Source organism: Oratosquilla oratoria, chromosome 3, assembly GCF_046742065.1.
Source record: "Oratosquilla oratoria isolate Oo_2021 chromosome 3, ASM4674206v1, whole genome shotgun sequence".
Taxonomy (NCBI): Eukaryota; Metazoa; Arthropoda; class Malacostraca; order Stomatopoda; family Squillidae; genus Oratosquilla; species Oratosquilla oratoria.
In genome coordinates this window covers 44,185,691-44,193,190 of record NC_134779.1, presented here as the reverse complement: position 1 = coordinate 44,193,190, position 7,500 = coordinate 44,185,691, and positions in this window count along the sequence as shown.

Sequence of the window (7,500 nt, the reverse complement as noted above, 5' to 3'; positions counted from 1 at the left end):
CTTTTCTCATCTCTCCTTTCTCGTCTCTCTTTACTCTTTTCTTATCTCTCCTCTCCTCTCTTCTTCCCTTTCAACCTCTCCCCCTCTCACCTCTCCCCCCACCCCCATTCTCCTGCCTTCTCTCTTTTCAGTAACCCCTCCGGAGTCTCGTTCATTCAGTCTTTCCTCCCTTCCCTCCTTCCCCAACTCTCTTTACTCTTTTCTTATCTCTCCTCTCCTCTTTTCTTCCCTTCCAACCTCTCCCTTCTCCCCTTCCTCTCCCCAATCTCCTCCTCAATCTCTCTCTTCTCAGTAACCCTCCGGAGTCTCGTTCACTTAGTCTTTCCTCCCTTCCCTCCTTCCCCAACTCTCTCGCCTTCCCCATCACCCTTTCCACTTCCCCCACATTCCTCACCATCTCCACCATCACTTACCGCATCATGCCATCCACATTCCTCACCATCTCCACCACTTCCTGCATCATGCCAGCTTTCCTACATTCTCGACATTTACCTTTACAACACTCCCCAGTTACCTCTCTTCCCTCATTATCCTTTTCTCCACCCATTCCACTCTCTTCATAAGTCTCTTCCTTCCTTATCCCTCCCCTTCCTCTTCTCCCCCCTCTTCCACCTCTTCTCCTTCTTCTTCCACTTCTCCCTCTTCCACCTCTTTACACTCTTACTGCTCTTCTCCCTCTTACCTCTCATCCCCTCCTCTTTCTCCTAATCCTCCTCTTCCTCCTCTTCTCCTTATTCCTCCTTTTCTCCCTCTTCTTCCTTTTCATCCTCTTCCTACGCTTTCCCCAACTTTATCATCTTCCTCCTCTTCCACTTCCTTCCCTTTGTTCTCCTTGTTCTCCTCCACATCTTCACCATTTTCTCTCTCTTCCTCCTTTTCCCTCTCCTCCCACTCTCCCCCTTTTCCCATCACTTCCTCCGTTTCCCTATTTCCCCCCTCTTTCACCTCCAGCCCATCTTCTCCTTGTTCCTCTCTTCCTCCTCTTCCCCTTATTCCTCCTCTTCCCCTTCTTCTTGCTCCTCCCCCTCTTTCCGTTTTCCGCTTTGCCCTCTATTCCCTCACTTCTCTCTCTTCCTCCCATTCTCCCTCTTCCCCTCTTCCTCCTTTCCCCTCTTCCCCCTCTTCCCTCTCTTTCCCTTTTACCCTTCTTTCCCATCTTCTTTCTATTCCCCTTTCCCCCTTCTTCCCACGTCTTCCCCCTCATCGCTCTTTTCCCCTTTTCCCTTACTTTCCATCCCCTCTTCCCCTCTTCCTCCCTTTCCCCTCTTCCCCTCTTTCCCCTCTTCCCCTATTCTCCCTCTCCCCCCTCTTTTCCCGTCTTCCCTCTCTTTTCCTTCTTCCACCTCTTCCCCCTTTGACCCCCTCTTTCCCATCTTTCCATTATTCCCCTTTCCCCACCTGTTTTTTCGTCCTACCCCTCTTCACCCTGTCCCCCTCTTTTCCATCTTTCCCCTTTCCCTCTCTTCCCCATGTTCTCCTCTTCCTCATGTTCTCCTCTTCCCCATCTTCCCCCTCTTCCCCTTCTTCCCCCTCCTCCCCCCTTTAACCCCTTCCCCCTCTTCCCCCTCCTCCCCCCTTTCCCCTCCTCCCCCTCCTCCCCCCTTCCCCATTCTTCACCCTTCCCCCTCTTCCCCCTCCTCCCCCCTTCCCCCTCTTCTTCCTTCTCCCCCCTTCCCCCTCTTCCCCCTCCTCCCCCTTCCCCCTCTTCCCCCTCCTCCCCCTTCCCCCCTCCTCTTTTCCCAACCTTCCCACCGGCTCAGCTTTTAGCCCGAAGAGCCTCTGGGAGGCCCTCCCTGGCTCCGCCAATCATCCCATTTCCTCCCTAGAGTTCCTTTCAACTCTTCGTTCTCTCCGGCTCCTCTTCCTCCTCCCCTTCCTCCTCCTCCTCCTCCTCCTCCTCCCCCCTCTCCCCCGACAATTCTTTCTTCTTGACACTGTCTCCTGTCTCTCTGTCTGCCTGTCTGTCTGTCTCGACCCCGCTAGTGTCATACAAGTGTCTGTCAGCTTGTCTCTGTATGTCGCTAAGGCGTTTTTTTTATTTTTTTTTATTTCTTGTATTGTTTTTTCTCCTTCCCAGTTTTCCCCTTACTTGTTCCTTTTTCTCTGTTTTACTTTTTCTTCTTTCTTATTATTTTTCGATTTTTTTTTTTTGAGGAACTTTATTTTATTTCTCCTTCTGCCAGTTTCCTCTTTTTCTTTATTTTTTTTTTTTACTTGTTTCTTTTTCCTTGGTATTTATTTTTTCCTTTTCTCTTCTTTCTTATTATTTTTCTTACACTTTTATGTGACATTCTATCCTTATGTCATCTGTTCTCTTTTCACCATTCTCCCTGCTCTCTCTCTCTCTCTCTCTCTCTCTCTCTCTCTCTCTCTCTCTCTCTCTCTCTCTCTCTCTCTCTCTCTCTCTCTCTCTCTCTCTCTCTCTCTCTCTCTCTCTCTCTCTCTCTCTCCCTCTCTCTCTCTCTCTCTCTCCCTGCTCTCTCTCTCTCTCTCTCTCTCTCTCTCTCTCTCTCTCTCTCTCTCTCTCTCTTCTCTCTCTCTCTCTCTCTCTCTCTCTCTCTCTCTCTCTCTCTCTCTCCTCTCTCTCTCTCTCTCTCTCTCTCTCTCTCTCTCTCTCTCTCTCTCTCTCTCTCTCTCTCTCTCTCTCTCTCTCTCACACACACAAACTCTCTCTCTTCTTCCTCCTCCCCTCCTCTCTTTTTCTCTCTCTGTCTGTCTGCCTCTCTGTCTCTATCCTAATAGAGTTTTAGTGGATAACAAGCTCAATCCGTGTAGAAACACTGGTCGATACTTTCCTAATTATTTATCATTCGGAAACTGAATTGTATTCACTTGTGTTTAATTTACAAAAACAAATTTCATTTCCTGCTTTTAACTTCTTCACCGATAGTGTTCCACGGAGATGAATAAAATCACCTGACGGCATAATGAATACACGGGAAAGGGATTACCAGGTATGGAAGGGGGAGACGAGGTAGCCTGTTACCCATTCGCTCCACGGTAGTGAATAAAATCGCCTGACGCCAAGTAGATTAAAATGAAAAGGACCGTCCGGTGCGGAAGTATATTAAGATTATTGTCCGTGCAACTGTCTTCTTTCCTTCTTTCTTCATTATTTTTTTTTCCTCTCTCTCTCCATCTCCTCCTCCTTTTATGGTTATGGAATACATAGGTTTATGTCGTCAATAGTTTAGGGATTTTAGTGAACTCCCTACGGACCAGAGCAACGCAGAATTTTTCAAAGATAGATAAATAAATAAACAAATAATAGATAAATAGATAAATAATAGATGAATTAATATATATATATATATATATATATATATATATATACATATATATAAATAGAAAATAAACAAGTAAATAAATAAATAAATGAAGACGAAATGGTAATTTCTTTATTTCTACTGTGCCTACATTCTGGTACACATTTTCTAAATCTCTCTTCTACCATATCTACTACTCTCTCTGATAAGATGTTATCACAGTAAAAGAAGCGCTGGCTATTGCTGGCAGATTATGCCCACTCCTCCTCTACCCCTCCTTTTTTTCTCCTCCTCCTCTACTCCTCCTTTTTTTCTCCTCCTCTTCCTAATTATTCTATTACTTCTCTTCCACCTCCTTTTCCTTCTCCTCCTCCTCCTCCTCCTCCTCTTCCTGTTCCTCTTCCTCCTCCACCACCTCCTCCTCCTCCTACTCCTCCTCCTCTACCTCTCCTGTTTTTCTCCTCCTCTTCCTAATTATTCTATTACTTCTCTTCCACCTTTTCCTTTTCCTCCTCCTCCTCTTCCACTTCCTCCTCCACCACCTCCTCCTCCTCCACCACCTCCTCCTCCTCCTCCTCCTCCTCCTCCTCCTCCATCTCTTTCTCCTTCTCCTTCTCTTCCTCATTCCTCCACTCTCGTTCCTGTTCCTCTTGATCTTTCTCTTCCTTTCTGTCTTCTCTCGCTTCAGCACTGGGCGCTTGACCGTCGTGCCTTCAGGTTCTTGGGATCGAGTCGTGACTGCTGGACGAGATTTCCTTTCCCGCAAGTGAAGGAATTCCCCCCCCCCTGCAACCCCCTCCCCCCACCTCTCATCCCCCTTACCCCCCCCCCCCCCGCCGTGTTAAATGAAAAACACAATAGAGGACAGACATCACCTAATTCTTAAATGAGAGTTTCAGGTGAATGAAATTATCTGACAGTAGTCAGAGATGATGTATAAGAAGGACCACCGTCGCTTGAGAATTACACACGGAAGGTGAAGCATTAGAGATGTTATCGAACATCACTAAGAGAATAACTGTTCGATAAATAGCAGCCAGTGTATTTCTGCTTTAGAGAAAGAAAATAAGATTTTAGGACTGGTTGCACGATCTTTTAAGTTTCAAAAGTCCATGTGTCATCATCCTACTATGAAGATCATTAGTCCGTCCACATTTGAAATATGCTGTGTTCGTATGGTCGCCGAATCTCATTAAAGACACTGACAGATTGGAAAAAGTACAGCGACGAGCCACAAAACTCATTCTAAAAATCAGACACAAATCACGAAAACTGCCTAAAACATATGAATCTATGTTCCCTGAAAAAAACGTAGACTTAGGGGTGACTTGATACAGGTTTTGTAGATTTTAAATGGAATGGACAACATCAAAAGTGATGATATTTTCACACTGAATACGAATAAGACGAGAAATAACGGTCTCAAGGTGTTAGGACGTAGATTTAATTCGGAAGTAGGTAGAGACAACTTCTCTAACCGTGTAGTCAATGAATGGAGTAAAGTTCCTACAGAAACAGTGCAATGAAGTACGGATCGAAGTTTTAAGATTTATTTAGAATCTAAATGAATCTTAAAACTTCCCAAACTTTTCCAAGTTGGGGGCTCCATTGGTTTCCAGGAGTATTCCTTGCGCCCCCTCCCTGCCCCCCTCCCCCTCCCACCCTCCCTCCTGCCCCCCTTGATACACACATGTAAACACACACCTTTTATTTTCTACTCCGACTTTGGACTCTGTAACAAAGCTATGTATTCGTTAATAAATCTTATGTCAAAATCATTCTCTATAAACGGTATACGTGTCCCTTTACCTTAATGTTTATAACATATATTTTGTCATTCAGATCTTGTAGAATATTTGTGTATATATATATATATATATATATATATATATATATATATATATATATATATATATATATATATATATATGAACTGCTCCTAATGCAATCCTATATCACCCTTACCGCCCCCTTGCCCCCCTTTTGGTAACCATTGATTTAGATAAACACCCAAACAATATACTGTAATGCCTACCAAATGTTTGGTTCGCGTGGTCATTCATTTCTTCGTTTAATCATCTATTCTTAGCATCTGACCTAGTTATGGACCAAAAGGTCTCTTATCGGCATGCTCTTCCTTTGTAATCCTTTGTAGATTTGATATAACGGTGATATCGCAGAAACTTGTTTCTTTTTCTTCTGAACTTGTTACATTTTTTACTCACGTTTATACTTGTAATTTGTTTGCCATAGTTAACCCTTTGTTAAGGAAGAACTTTCTCCTTCAGGAGTGTCTTGTATATTTATTCTGGCTGCCACCAGACGATTTTATTCGGTTACAAATAGTCCTGTTACTTCTGAAAGGGTTACCAAAGTGTTGTTGATGTTCCCACCGTCTTACCATCGTCTTGCCACCTCTTTGAGACACACTCATCAGGATCCCCATCGTCTTACAGTGGTCCTGTCGATATTGCCACTTTGTCATCGTCTTGCTATTGTTTCCACGTGGTACTCAGTTTTGCCACTGTTCTGCCGTCATCATATCATTATAAATCAGATTTTTTTTTATCAAATTACTGTTCTCTTTAACTGTTTGTATATTTGTCTATATTTATTAATTTATCTAATTTGTAAATTATGTTATTTGTTTATTTATTCATTTATATATTCATTCACTTATGTACTTACTCAATTATTTGCTTATTTATTCGTTTACCTATTTACTTATTTACTTGTTTACGTGTTTACTTGTTTAATTTTACTTGTTTACTTGTTTACAGTGTTTCTATTTATCTATCTATTAATTTCTTTATCTTATTTTATTTAATTCGTCTACTTTTTTTTTTACATTTATTTGCCACAGCCTCCCCGACGCCTTACCACCGTCTTGCCGCTCATTACTTCATCTTGCCCTTTCTTCTCTCATAAGACTTTCCATCATTTTACCGCTCTCTTGCCGCTGTTTTTTCTTCATGTTACCAGTCTTACCACCTTCTTACCGCCCTCTTACCGCCCTCTTACCGTCCTATGACCAAGACGCCGGTAACGCTTTCAGATGTTTAGCTTTGTAAAAATGTCGAAACGCTTCATGAAGAGTCAAAATGGCTTCGTGGGTTCCACTCCTCCTTCTTCCTCCTCTCCTCTTCTCCTCCTCTTCTGCCTCCTCTTTCTCTTCCTCTTCCTCCTCATTTTTTTCTTTCCCCTCTTCCTCTTTCTCTCCTACTCTTCTTCATTTTCCTCTTTCTCTTCATCCTTCGTCGTTTTCTCTTCCTTCTTTTCTTCCTCGTAATACTCTTTCCCTTACTCCTATTCCTCTTCCTTCTCTTCCTACTCTTGTACTTTCTCCTCTTTCTTCCTTCACATCTCTTTCTCACTTTCCACCCGACCTACTGTTTCACATCTCATCTTCTCCTCCTCCTACTCCTCCTCCTCCTCTCCCTCCTCCTCATCCTACTCCTCCTCCTCCTACTCCTCCTCCTACTCCTCCTCCCCCTCCTCCTCCCCTCCTCCCCTCCTCCCCTCCTCCTCCCCTCCTCCTCCCTTCCTCCTCCTCACCCTCCTCCTCCCCTCCTCCTCCTCCTACTCCTACTCCCCCTCCTCCTCCTCCTACTCCCCCTCCTCCTGCTCCTCCCCTCTCCTCCTCCTCATCCTCACAATACTCCTCCTTCATTCTTCTTTCTCTTTCTGCTGCTTTACCTTTCCTTTCATCTTCTTTTATATATGTTATCTCGCTCTCATTCCTTCTCTTATTCTCCTCCTATTCCTCCTTCTACTCCTCCCTCTTCTTACTCCTCTTTATCTTCCTCATCTTTTTCCTCTTCTCACTACACTTCCTTCGTCTTCTCTTCCTTTTTATCTCCAACAAATTCCTCCTCCTCCTCTCCTCTTTTTTCTTCCTTTTTTCTACTTATATACTTACTCTTCCTTCTACTTTTCTTCCTTTTCGTCTCCAGCCACCTCCTCCTTCTCTTCCTTTCTTCTTTCTCCATCTCATCCCCTTCCTACTCCTCATCCTCCCTCTCCTGTCACATTCTTGTGTTCCTCCCCCTCCTCTTTCTCATCCTTCTCCTTACAAATTTTTCCTTTTATTTTCTTTCTATCTCTCTCCTATTCTTCTTTACGTTCTTCTTTCACCCCTTTCGCCTTTAATTCCTCTGAAATATCTCACTCTCCTACTCCTACTCCTCCTCCTCCTCCTCCTCCTCCTCCTCCTCCTCCTCCTCCTCCTCCTCCT